Source organism: Chelonoidis abingdonii, chromosome 1 (genome assembly GCF_003597395.2).
Source record: "Chelonoidis abingdonii isolate Lonesome George chromosome 1, CheloAbing_2.0, whole genome shotgun sequence".
In the NCBI taxonomy this organism is placed as follows: domain Eukaryota; kingdom Metazoa; phylum Chordata; order Testudines; family Testudinidae; genus Chelonoidis; species Chelonoidis abingdonii.
In genome coordinates, this window is record NC_133769.1 from 7,585,190 (window position 1) to 7,598,130 (window position 12,941).

At 45.3% G+C, this 12,941-nt stretch overlaps 1 protein-coding gene across 4 annotated transcripts in view; it reads right to left on the reverse strand.

Annotated features, from left to right (window-relative positions):
- Positions 1-12,941, reverse strand: part of SFMBT2 (Scm like with four mbt domains 2) — a 214,327-nt gene that overhangs the window by 86,933 nt on the left and 114,453 nt on the right. The gene's annotated exons all lie outside the window — the stretch shown is intronic.

The following is a 12,941-nucleotide window of genomic DNA, read 5'->3' on the forward strand; positions in this document are numbered from 1 at the left end:
TGTCTGACTTCGCCTTTGGAGTCTGGCCTGAGTGAGAGAGGGCCCATTGTTACGCTGGCCCAGGCGCACACCAATGTGATAAAAGGTGGCAAAATCTGGTCCTTTATTATTATTTCACAAGGTTCAACAGTTAAGAATGCAAAGCACACGCTTGAGCTGAAGTGTGAGGAAAGCTGCCAGCAGTCCGGTACAGCTGGCACACCTTACAAACTCTGGGCTAGTCAGATCCAGGGCTTTGATTCAGGATCTGTTATAAAGGCAGGGGCCACTTGCAGAATTCAGACTGGCTGTGGATAATAAACGTTTCAGAGTGAGTGAGTGGGTGGATCCAGATCCACAATGAATAGGTGGGGATACCAAGGAGAAAATTACTTAATTCCCAAAGAAGGGAACTGGGCATTTGGACTCCTGGATTCTGTTCCCAGTTCAGTCAGTGACTTGGTGTGGGACTGGTCACTTCACCTCTCACAGCTATCTACTCAAGGTGACTACGGTTATCAGAACCTGGCCCAAGAAGGGGGGAGGGGGGTGAACATGTCTTTGGCAGTTTCCAACATTTTATTCCCCTCATTTAATGTATGAGCCAGACTGTGAATTTTTACTCTGTGGCTGAGCAATTGCTCACCCCACAGACTGTAATGGAGCCTGATAGATGAAGATTTGGCCCACCAGGTTATATGGCCTGTATATAGGGCTTAGAACAGAAATGCCCCCTCAGCGTTAACCAGAGAAGAGGGGTGCAGCAGGGGGCTGGAACCACCAACCCACTAAGATGCTGCAAAGTTCTTTCCCGCCAAGCACAATTTCTCCTCAGCAGGCAGAGCCCAGAGAATTAACATGGTACAAGCACGGCAGTCGCTCATTCAAAGGGGCACGATCTACAGCATAAGTGATTACGGCCTACAACAGCGTTCCTGCATTATGAATGGCAAATTACAGAATTTGCTGGACAAAAGAAAGCCCATCATCTACCATCTGGACCACCTCGGGAGTAGCCAGAGCTGTAACGAATCTCACCGAGAATCTCAAGAAGCAATTAAACTGAACCACGTTTTCTCTGGCGTCTAGGACGAGCACAGCAGATGCATTTGCAAATCTTCCGATGCGCTAAGACCCTGATTCTCTGCATTGTTGGAAAGATGGCAGTCGACAGCTACATCTGAGTAATCATCATAACAGTGGGCTGCCCTTACTATGAAACACGCTGCCGCAGCACCTCTCAGCGGAGGATCTCAGATTGCTTCACAGTCATTAGCCAACCAAGCCTCTCTGCATTCACGTGCAGCATAATCCCTGGTTTACATGCCCACAGAGCTGCAGGATTCAATGCTGTGAGAGGCGAAGTGACCAGTCAGCTGCCCCACACCAAGTCACTGACTGAACTGGGAACAGAACCCAGGAGTGCAAATGCCCCAACTCCTCCTTTAGGAATTAAGTAATTTGCTCCTGTGTGTCCCCCCCTGTTCATTGTGGAGATAATCCTGGATCCACTCACTCAGAAAGTAGGGTTTATTACCACTCAGTTTGAATGCTGCAAGTGGCCCCTACATTTATAACAGGAGCCTAAACGATTTAGTGCCTAAGTGAGTTAGACTCCTAATGCCCATTGGAAGTCACTGTCCAATGGGACTTCCACTGGGAATCAGGCACTTAACCTGCTAACGCACTTTTGTAAAGACTAAGTGCCTGACTTCCATTGAAAGCCAGTGACTTTCAATGGGTGTTAGAAACCTAATTCACTTAGGTACTTTTGTAGATGACTAAATATTTTTGGAAATCTAGCCATTCATTAGGCACTTGGGTGTCAAATTCTTGTTGAAAGACGCAAGTTCCTAAATCACTTTTGGGACTGGGACTTAAGCACCTAAGCCACTTTTAAAATGTTGCCCAAAGCCATATTTTGAGCTAGCTACTGTAGCTGCTCCCACAAATTTTGAGGAGTGCACCCATTTTGCAAATACACAACCACATTCATAGTCCTTTCTGCTGCTGCCTGGATACAATTATAAACCACAGTTTGGCCTAGCATTGGGAATAATGGATCCAGCAGTTTATACAGCGAGCTAGAATTCAGCTTCTGATTTCAAACACTCCCAAATTCTGGGCGATTCAGATCCAGGGCTTCGATTCAAGGTCCAGCATGAAGATGGGGCCAATTGCGGAATTCAGAACTGGGTTTTGATACTGAACATCTCCAAAGTGATTGGATCCAGGATAACCTCCACACTGAACAAAAATGAGTAAACAAATAATGACCCCGATTCTTCTCTCCCTTCCACCAGCTGCACTGGTGTAAAACACCAAAGACTTCACCTGTGTCTACACTTTATTGCTACAGGAGCACAACAACAGCTGGACCAATGTAACACTTTAATGTAGCCACTCACTACCGCAACGGCAGGGGTTCTCCCATCATTGTCGTTAATCCCCCACCACGAGAGGCAGTACCTAGGTTGACGGAAAAATTCTTCCATCAACCTAGCGCTGTCTATCCCAGGGGTAAGCTCAGCTTAACTCCGTCACTCGGGTGTGGCTTTTTCACACACCAGTGAAAGTTAGGTTGACCTAACTTTTTAGGCCTTCAATAAAACCTAGCCCTCCTTTATGCTGCTTGAAGGGAGGGACGGAATTAGATCACAAACTGTATTTTTTGATCATGGATTGTATTTTTTGTTCTGACTTTTCAATAGGTTCCTCTCAGTGTTTTCCTCAGTGCCCCTGGGAACTAGGTGTTTCCAATAGACTAATTTTAAGCAGACAGTTCACGTGTGATGTTCAGTTCAGGACAGAAGGGAGACGTGATTAGAAGGATCTCTAAGCTGTCTCCACAGGAATCATGCCCTTCTTTTAATTGACAAAGAACCCCCCTCCCAAATGCAGTCCCCTGCTTTATTTCCACTGGGAACTGGGCTTGTTTGAAATTCAACGTCCTTTTCCAAACGTGGAGCGATTTCCAGGAGGACACACGCAGGGGAAAAGAGAAAGCAGACGCTGGGGCGTGCTGGTTGGACAGGCAGTGCTGAAAAGAAACTAAAATTTAGTGTGGGAGGGAGAAATCATTTGAGATATTATGACCCCTCCCCCCAGCAGAAGTAACTGTTAAGCTGTCTGAACCCACTTCTGCCCTCTGATGTGTGACTCGAAATCCGTGGAAGCCCTATGCCTACATCTGAGGGCCGAATTTAGTCTTCGCTATTTAAGGCCTCCTCTGTTCAATAAAAAATAGTTACCATAGAAACAGCCACATTGCAGAGTAGCCATTCTAATTCTGAAATACAGAGCACCTTTGCCTTATCCCTCTGCCTGATGCAGATGACATAAAATGCAGCCAGGCAAATATTCCCTCACTCCCAGGTTCTAGGATTCTTCTGGATGATGGAAACGTAGAAAGTTAAAAAGATGATGGAAACGTAAAGAGTTAAAAAGACACTCACCTACATGTTACTGCCTTCAAGCAAAAGTAGAGGGTTAGGAACCTCCAGCTAAGGCCAATCACTTTACAGCCATTCACTAATGAATCCTCGCTATGTAATACGTATTATGCCCACTTTACAGATGGGAAAGTTGAGATGCACAGAAATTCCTGCCAAAGTTTTCTATCTAGAGTGTCTAAAACGAGGCACCCAGATACCTAAATACGGATTTGGGGAAGTAGCAGGATTTTTAAAATGTACTGAGCTTTCACAGCTACTCGTTTGGGCCAATTCTCCCCTCACCTCTAAAGGTGTAAATCAGGAGTAACTCTGCTGAAGTTAATGGGATACAGCAGAGTAAGTGAGGTCAGAAGAGGCCCACTAATGTCAATGGGAGCTGTGGGTGTTCAACATCATTGGCAATCAAGTCCTCTATTTAGATGACTACATCTATAGTTAAGGGCCAGATTCTGCTCTCATTTATCTCATAAATCAGAGTAATTTGGCTTTACTCCAAATTTACACCACTGTAACTGAGAGAAGAATCTGGTTCTAGGTGCACACTGTTAAGCATCCCAGTCAGAAAATGCATGCACTAGTGACATGGCCAAGGACAAACAGCAAGTCAGTGTCAGAGACTGAACTCTGGAATTTCCCCAGACCCAGTTCTATCAGCAGTACATTGGGCCATTCCACCTCACTAACCTCTGGCTGGTTGAGCAACCACTGATGTTCATTAATAAAATAAAAGGGTGTGTGCTAAAAAGCAAAGCCAGGGGGAGGGGTACTTACAAGGCTCCCATCCCCATGGCATCTGGGTGCCTCACAAATATTAACCCATTTAGGTAGGGACATGTTATTATCCCCATCTGTAAGAACTGAGCCACAGAGAGGTTGAGAGACTTGTCCAAGGTTCCACAAGAAGCCTATAGCAGATGCAGGAACTGAAACCCCGATCTCTTGAGTCACAGTCCAGTGCCTTAGCTACAAAGCCAACCTTGCTCCTGGAAGGGGTGAAGGGTTGCAAGTTGATAAGGCACTTTAAGATAGTGTGATTAGCCATATTTAGGGCCCCACAAAATTCACAGCCATGAAAAAGGCGTCACAGACAGTGAAATCTGGTCTTTTGTGTGCTTTTACCCTATACAATACAGATTTCACGGGGGAGACCAGTGTTTCTCAAACTGGGGGGCCTGACCCAAAAGGCAGTTGCAGGGGTGTCGCAAGGTTATTTGGGGGGGAGGGGGGCACAGTACTGCCACCCTTATATCTGCACTGCCTTCAAGACAGGGTGGCCAGAGAGCGTCAGCTGCTGGCAGTGCCCTGCCAGCAACAGCACAGAAGTAAGGGTGGCAATACCATACCATGCCATCCTTACCTCTTGTGCTGCTGCTGGCAGCAGCTCTGCCTTCGGAGCTGGGCTCCCAGCCAGCAGCTGACACTCTCCAGCTGCCCAGCTCTGAAGGCAGCGCCACTGCCAGCAGCAACACAGAAGTAAGGGTAGCAGTACCATACCATGCCATCCTTACCTCTGCTGCTGCCTTCAGAGCTGGGCAGTTGGAGAGTGGCGGCCGCTGACTGAAGGTCCAGCTTTGCAGGCAACAGCAAAGAAGTAAGAGTGGCAATACCGTACCATGCCATCCTTACTTCTGTGCTGCTGCTGCTGGTGGCTCTGCCTTCAGAGCTAGGCTCCTGGCCGGCAGCTACCCCTCTCCAGCTGCCCAGCTCTGAAGGCAGCGCCACCGCCAGCAGCACAGAAGGGTAGCACCCCTCCCTACAATAACCTTGCAAACCCTCCCCTCCCCACAAACTCCTTTTTGGCTCAGGATCCTTACAATTACAACACTGTGAAATTTCAGATTTAAAGAGCTGAAATCAGGAAATTTACCATTTTTAAAATCCTATGACCATGAAATTGACCAAAATGGACTGTGAATTTGGTAGGCCCTAGCCATATTACATACAAAGATAAAGAGATTGAAGGAGCTTAGACAGAAGCAGATCAAATGTAAGGGATTAGCAGGGTGAGTCTATGCACAGCGTAAAGCAGCCATGCAAATAGCAGTCAGAAAGTTAAGGATCCCACCAGAAGGCTGATGAGAGTTATGGATGCTAAGGAACAGATGGAGTATAAACAACCTGGCAGGCTGCAACAAAATGGCAACGAGCAGGTTATTAAAGCACAGCATGCATCGCAAACGCCAGCCAAGCAATCAGCGCTCGGGGAGCAAGGAAATGCTTACATTCAGGTTTGGCTTCTAAGTTAAACCAAAGCACATCTGCTTTAACCAGCAGCGGCAACACATGCCCAGCTATTATAGGAGTCTGAGAAGGAAAAACCTGTTAGGTCATCTAGTCTATCCCCTTCTTCCATCCAGTACTGTCCCCCCCCAGACCCTAAACTGGGTCTCGCTTACTTTTCAACTTCTCAAGAAGAGCTGGCCAAAAATGCAAATTGAAATGATCAGCATGACAAGTGTTGGGATAATTTTGCACCTTTTTTGGTCAAAATCTGGAAGGAAAATGCTATACAATTGGAAAAAGGGGGAAAATATTCATGTTTTACCCATTTTAAAAACATTTAAATTCTAACTAAAAGTGTCACTGAAATTTCAGATTTTTAATTTTTTTCAACAACTCTCATCATAAGGGGTGGTGCTTCCACTCCTGGCCTTAGGAGAGTCTGAATTCTAAATGATCCTTTCTTAAAAGTTCATCCCATTACCCAAGGTATTGATTAATACCATTGCTGGGACAGTGGTAGTGTCCGAAGACCCCAATCAGAATCAGGGACCCACTGTGCAAGGTGCTGCACAAACACATAGAACAGATGGCACCTCCCCCAGAGATCTGACAATCTAACATGCAGCGAGTATAACCAACAATTAGAAGGTCTAGAGTAGAAGCCCAAGGGGAACAGGAATAAGATCATCCAGTTACTGTGGTCTAGCTAGATGCATAATTTGATGAATCCAAATCATTTAAAAGTTTTAAATAAATAAATTCCAGCAGCCTGCCCCAACCTAAATAATCTCTCTCCTCCATTTTTAAACACTTCTAGTACTTTGCATCTGATGCTCATCCATCATTTTATCCAAACTATACAGATTGGATGCAACTTTTAAAGAGGCTTTATTTTCAGCACTCAGAGATTTTAAGGCCGAAGAGACCTTTATGATCAACTAGCCTGACTTCCTGCATAACACAGATGGTAGAATTTCACCCAGTAATTTCTGCATTAAACCCAGTAACTTCCAGTTGAGCTAATGCATCTCCTTTTAAAATATATCCCACTTGATAAAAAGGGGCAGATCCTACACTGGTATAAACTGTTGTAGTTCTGTGACAATGTGGGGGAGCGGGGTGTCTTTCCCAAAGATTTTAAGTGACAAGAATTCAACATATCCCTAGGCAAATGTTTCCGTGGCTAATTCGCATCACTGTTAATAACGTGAGAGTTATTTCTTGTCTGAATTTGTCTAGCTTCAGCATCCAGCTGTTGGATCTTGTTGTGTCTTTGTCTGCTAGATTAAAGAGCCAGCTACCATCCAGAATCTCCTCTCCAGATAGGTACTCATAGACTATTTCCAGGCTCAGCTGTCAGCATGCACAAATGCAGAAAGAGCAATACTGGTGCTACTGTCACAAGTTACACATGGAGAATCTGAGGCACAAAGGGGTTAGATTATTTATTGTTATCTGTATTAGCGCAGTGTCTAGGATCTCTAGTCATGGACCAAGCCTCAGCTGTGTTAGGTGCCGTACACACAGAGAATAAAAAGGCAGTGCCTGCCCCAGGGAGCTTACAATCAAAGTATGAGACAAGAGACCACAGATGGATACAGAGAGGCAGATGGGGAGTACGAGGAAACAATGAGATAATGCTGGTCAGCATGACAGGCATCAGTCTCTGCAGTCTAATTGTAGATGACATACCAAAGACAACATTCCAAGTTAAAGGCAAAGTGACCAAGTCCCAGTTTATGCTTGATCTCACAAAACACACTGCCTGAAAAAAATTTTGGATAGCTTTTCAAAGATGCCCAAGAGATTTAGGCACACAAGTCTTGCACTCAAGCCAGTTTTGTGTAATTCGCTCAGGCAATTTTGAAAATCCCATTCTCATTTGACATTTGTGTCTGTTTGGGGGGTGTTGGTTTTTTTAAAGGATCGATATATTTTCCTACAGTAAAATGATGAACGAAGTGTAGTGAACATTAATAAAGCTTGTTTTGCAAAATATAACTTCTTTATACAGCCTGTTCTAGGAGCTATGGTTTGCCAAGCATACATTTAGTAGTAAAACACTCCGAATATTCACTAGCAGTTATATCCATTTCCTCCCAAAGGATCCCATAGCATTTTACAAACCACATGCAACATCTGTGCCAAATAACAGCACAAGATGCATATAAAACTTCATCAGATAGGGAAGGGTAATATTTTTCACCCTACTTGTAGTAGAGAGGCAGTGTTGTCTAGTGAATAGAACACTGCATAGGGATGCCTGAGTTCTGGTACTGGCTCTGCCACTGGCCTGCTGGGTGACCTAGGCAAGTCATTTCCTCTCTCTGTGCCTCAATTCCCTCAACAGTAAAATGGAGATAATGGCATTGCTCTCCTTTGTAAAACAGTTTGGAACTGATGAATGGACAGTGTCATATATGAGCTAGTAGTTATTAATATTATTGTACTTGTGTGCACTGATGACACTGAGGGCAAGTCAATGGAGTATGAGGCCCCAATTAGAGCCTGCTCCTGCCCCACTGAAGACAGAGGAAGTTTTGCTGTTGAATGTAATGGGAGTATGATCAGACTCATACATATAGGAGTCACTTTACCAACCACAGAATGGCAAGCATTGCTCTGGAATTAGGCTGCAAAGTGCAACAATGGCTCTATTCTTCCTCTGGAGACTGACATGGGTGGTGGGCATCATAGGCTGGGGAGGCTCAGCCTCTCCAAACAGCCTGGTGTGGCCCAGATCATGCTCCGCCCCCAGGTCTCCTCCTGGTTGCTTCCAGTTCTCTTCCCGCTCTTCTGTAGCCCTGAGGCAGGGGCGGGGGCAGGCAGGCTGAGGCCGGTGCTCACAAGGCCTGGGGTAGGGGCACCGCCCACCCATCGTTCCAAGGCTGGGGGCACTGCAGCCACGCCGCACATCTGGTGCTCCTGGGCAGGGATTGGGGGCGCTTTGGCCATGATGCTCACCCACTCGGCACTCTAGGGCTGAGGTTGGGGGCGCTGGGACCAAGCTGCTGGCCTAGCGCTCCAGGGCTGGGGGTGCTCGGGTAACCTGGGGGGCCAGCAGCTCCCGTGGGGGTGCTCTGGGCTCCAGCAGGTGAGGTGGGGGTGATAGGGGAGAGACCTCGGGCAGTGGGTGAGGCAGGGGCTAGTCTCCCCCAACAGGTCATTCACCCACCGTCCGTATGTGCACAATTGAAACTGCAAAAGTAATTTAGACCCCAGTCGTGCAAAACGCTTTAGAACATTCTTAACTTTAAGCATTGACTTCAACTGGATTACTTGTGTGCTTAAAGACATGCTTAAGTGCTTTGCTGGATCAGAGTCGATGGAATATAATTACCCAAACCAGAATTTACCGAGTACACCAGAGTAGACTCTTTCACTTTTGCAAAAATGCCCCCGGATCTTTAACAATTGCACAATCTCTGTTTTACAGCTCATTTAATAGATGACAGCTATAGCACCACAGAGCCTGTTGCACCATTGGGAGAAATTAGTTCTCCTCTGACTTTCAGTGAAGAACACCACCTTCTGGATCACAACCACCATCACATTGTTGAGTATCTAAGGTTTTCCTTGGAGGTCCATCCTCTAAGGAGCAGCCAAGTTAGACATTGCTTAGCTCACAAGAGCAGATGAACCCATCATCAGCTGGGGCAGCTGCTGGCTTTTTTTAGTTCATGCCCAAGTCCCCACCAGTGGCAGGACATTTTCAAACCGCACAAACGCTGAGGCCTTATTGCTTAATTAAAAGAATTTCGTGCCAGACATTTAGACAATGGGCCTGATCCTCCTCATCCTTATGTTGGTGTAAATCAGGAGTAACGCTGATGAAGTTAAGCCAGCATAAAAGCAATGTAGGAGAGGAGCAGAAGGCTTGGTATGTTTTGAATGAAGGAGTTCTGGATCTATTGGCTGAGTAAATGAAATGCAAGCTTTTGTCACCCAGATTCATCTTGTCCTCATGCCCATGTGTCACGAAATCCCAGCTCCAAAGAATTGAATGGAAAAACTCCGCATTAAGTTCAGAGGGGCCAGGATTTCAGCCATTATTTTAAAATAGTAGTCATCAAATAAAACCAAAGGAAAATAATGGGGGAAAAAAGAACCAAGATAAGCTTCAAAATACTGCTCCTGCTGAAATCAATGGGAGTTCTGCAACTGACTCATGGAAGCTGAAATGGACCCCAAATCAGAACCTAAGCCAGATCATCAGCTGTTCACCAGTGGAGTAACTTCACTGACATAAGTGACTCACAGAGCTACTCTGACCTGGCTCCTTGCGGTCGAATGTTCCCTCTCACCCTCAGTTTTGGAGACTGACATAAAATGAGACACAGACATGAGTCTCTCTCTGGTTTTGCAAAACAGATGCCTGGCTGATGGTGGTGTTTTCAAAGCAAAACAAAAACCACCCTGTGCTTTACTCATTTGCATTTGAAACAAGAAATGGGCCCAGAGCAGAACTATTTATCCAATTCCCCCACCATTTAATGGGTGTTGGTCCTGCTTTGAGCAGGGGGTTGGACTAGATGACCTCCTGAGGTCCCTTCCAACCCTGATATTCTATGACCACCGATGCCCAGAATCAGGGGTTTGGAGAAGACAAGGCTGAGCTGAACCTTACCCCGGGTTTAGTTTGACAGAACAAAAAACACATGTGCTCTTTGCCCTTCTCCGTGTTCAGTCCCAAGATAATGCTCATCTTAGTCGATTCACTGTGCTTTGCGCTGCTCTTTCCTCTTAACAGACGAGCAGCCTGCCAATCTCCCATCACAAGGCACCTTAAAAGTGGGACTCACTGAATCTAAAAACATAGTCCTGATGCCATCATGAAAGTAAGCAGACATAAGTTTGCATGCTGAGAAGAGAGGATCCCACAGCCAGAAGGAGTACATTCAAAAAAGCTTTTTTTGTGCCTTGCCAGGAATATTCTGCACTCTTTCAGACATGGAATATGATCAGGAATAGAAATTAAGTATCAGCATCACCTCTTTGTTGTCTAATCCTAGCACCACCATGGTTTGACCTTGAAACAGATAAATGAAATAAAAAGTGTATATTCAGAATTGTTAGTAATACGGGGACAGTGACTGGACATCACCTTTGTGCAGTAAGCCAACGCAAGGCCTATGCATCCCTTACATGCTGATTATAGTCTCAAAATAGGGCATAAATGGGACTTCAGTGAGCATGGGCTTTCCATTAGCCCTCTGCCAGATGTGGATTTCACCCAGAGAGTTTTGAATAAAATTATTCTAATTAAAGTGCCTCTTAGTTGGACCACAGAGTCTTGAACCCTTCCTGGGGAGTTGATTGTACCTGTCTTTGGAAAGTGAAAAAAAAAAAAAAAAAAAAAAAAACGGATAGAAGATTGGGGAGGGAGAGTGATCTAGTGGGTAGAGCCTGGGACTCATGAGATCTGGCTCTGTCACTGGCCTGCTATGACATCTTTGCCAAGTCAGATCCGCTTTCACTGCCTCAGGCTCCTGAGCTGTAAAATGGGGATAATTATACTGTCCTTGTTTGTAAAGTGCCTGTAGCTCTACCGACGAAAAGTGCTATATAAGAGCTAGGTGTTATTGTCAGCAGACAAGCACAAAGCAGCTGTCTTTCCAAGCACATAAATAAAATATAAGCCAGGGGTTCTTTAAAGGGCACAGAATTACAGAAATGAAGGACTGGAAGGGACCTTAAGAGGTCATCTAGTCCAGCCCCCTGCACTGAGGCAGGACAAAATAAACCTAGCTCATCCGTGACAGGTGTTTGTCCAACTTGTTTTTAAAAACCTCCAGTGATGGGGATCCCACAAGCTCTCTGGGAAGCTTATTCCATTCCTTAACTACCCTTCTATGTAGAAAGTTCTTCCTAACAGCACCAACAACAGAGTAAAAGTCATCCCTATGTAAGGGGCCAGCACCAGACATCTGTAATTGCTTAGCGCCCATGTAACCCCTATTTTGGGGACGTAGTAGGATATGAGTGATGCACCGGTCTTGTACTGACTTGCTGCACAGTGGTGATTTCCACTCCCATAGAGAGTAATGATGAAACCTATATTTAAAATGCTTGGCGAACAGGCGAGGGGGACACAGGGGAATAGGCAATCATGAAGGAAGGGATGCAGAAGATTTGCTAGGAGATGCAGTGAACAGCTGCTAACAGGCTCCATGAGTCAGTGGGACAACATTCACTCAAACGAGTAGGTTATCAGCTGAAGGAAGGCAGAATGAGGAGAGAGGTGACTGGGTGGTCATGGCACAGGTATGGCAGTACAACCATCTAGCCTGTATCTTCAGGCCTTCTTATTGCACCTATCACCAGCATATCTCTTCCACAGACTTAGAGCAGCATTTTATCACTATGTTCCAATTCTTCTAGCTGTGCAATGGAACTAACAAAGCTTCCCTCGGTGTTTGTGATGTACCTTTTGATCTTCAGATGGAAGATACTCTTGAAATCTAGAGTATTACAAAAATGGCACTAGTGGCACCAGTTTAGATCACCAAAAAGATTAACGCTGACTCAAGAGAGGGTGAGCATAAAATATTCTTTGCATGACATATATGACCAGCTATTATAATCTCCTCTGCACGGTCTGATCTTGCTCTCATTGAAATCAATGGGATTTTGCCATTGATTTCTATGGTAGCCGGACTGGACCTGAGATGTGCAGCTTCTTGGGACAAACACGATAAAAGAACTAAGAGTTTCTGAAAAGATTTGACAACAATAGGGTGAAACCTACCCCAGTGCAGAGGGCCAGTATAAGGACTTTGAAACACTGGTCCTACTGTGTGTTGTACGGTCAACCCAACTTAAAAAATGGTATTGCAGAACTGGAAGGAGTTTAGAGACAGGTGATAGGAATGATCCTGGGCTTGTAGGAAGAGAGGCTGACAGACTGGGAAAGTTTGCCTTAGAAAGCCAATGGATAGCAGGGGACATGGTAAAAGTATATACAGTTATGAATGGTCTAGAGAAGGTAGATTGGATGCTTCTGTTTTCCCTGTCTCGTTACACAAGAAGAATGGGATCTTCTATTAAAGTAAAAGGTGGGAAATTCAAAACTGATAAAAGGTGGAACTCATTGCCACAGGAAGTAACTGAGGCCAAGAATTTAAGAGACTGGATATTTGGCAAAATCAAAAATATTCAGAGTTCTCATAATCACCGACAACAAAAATTTGGAAGGGATTTTAAATTTTGTGTTTTGGGGCTGAAACCAATCTCTGACTATTACAGACCAAGATGAGACCTAAGTGGGGGTGGAGGCAGATTACC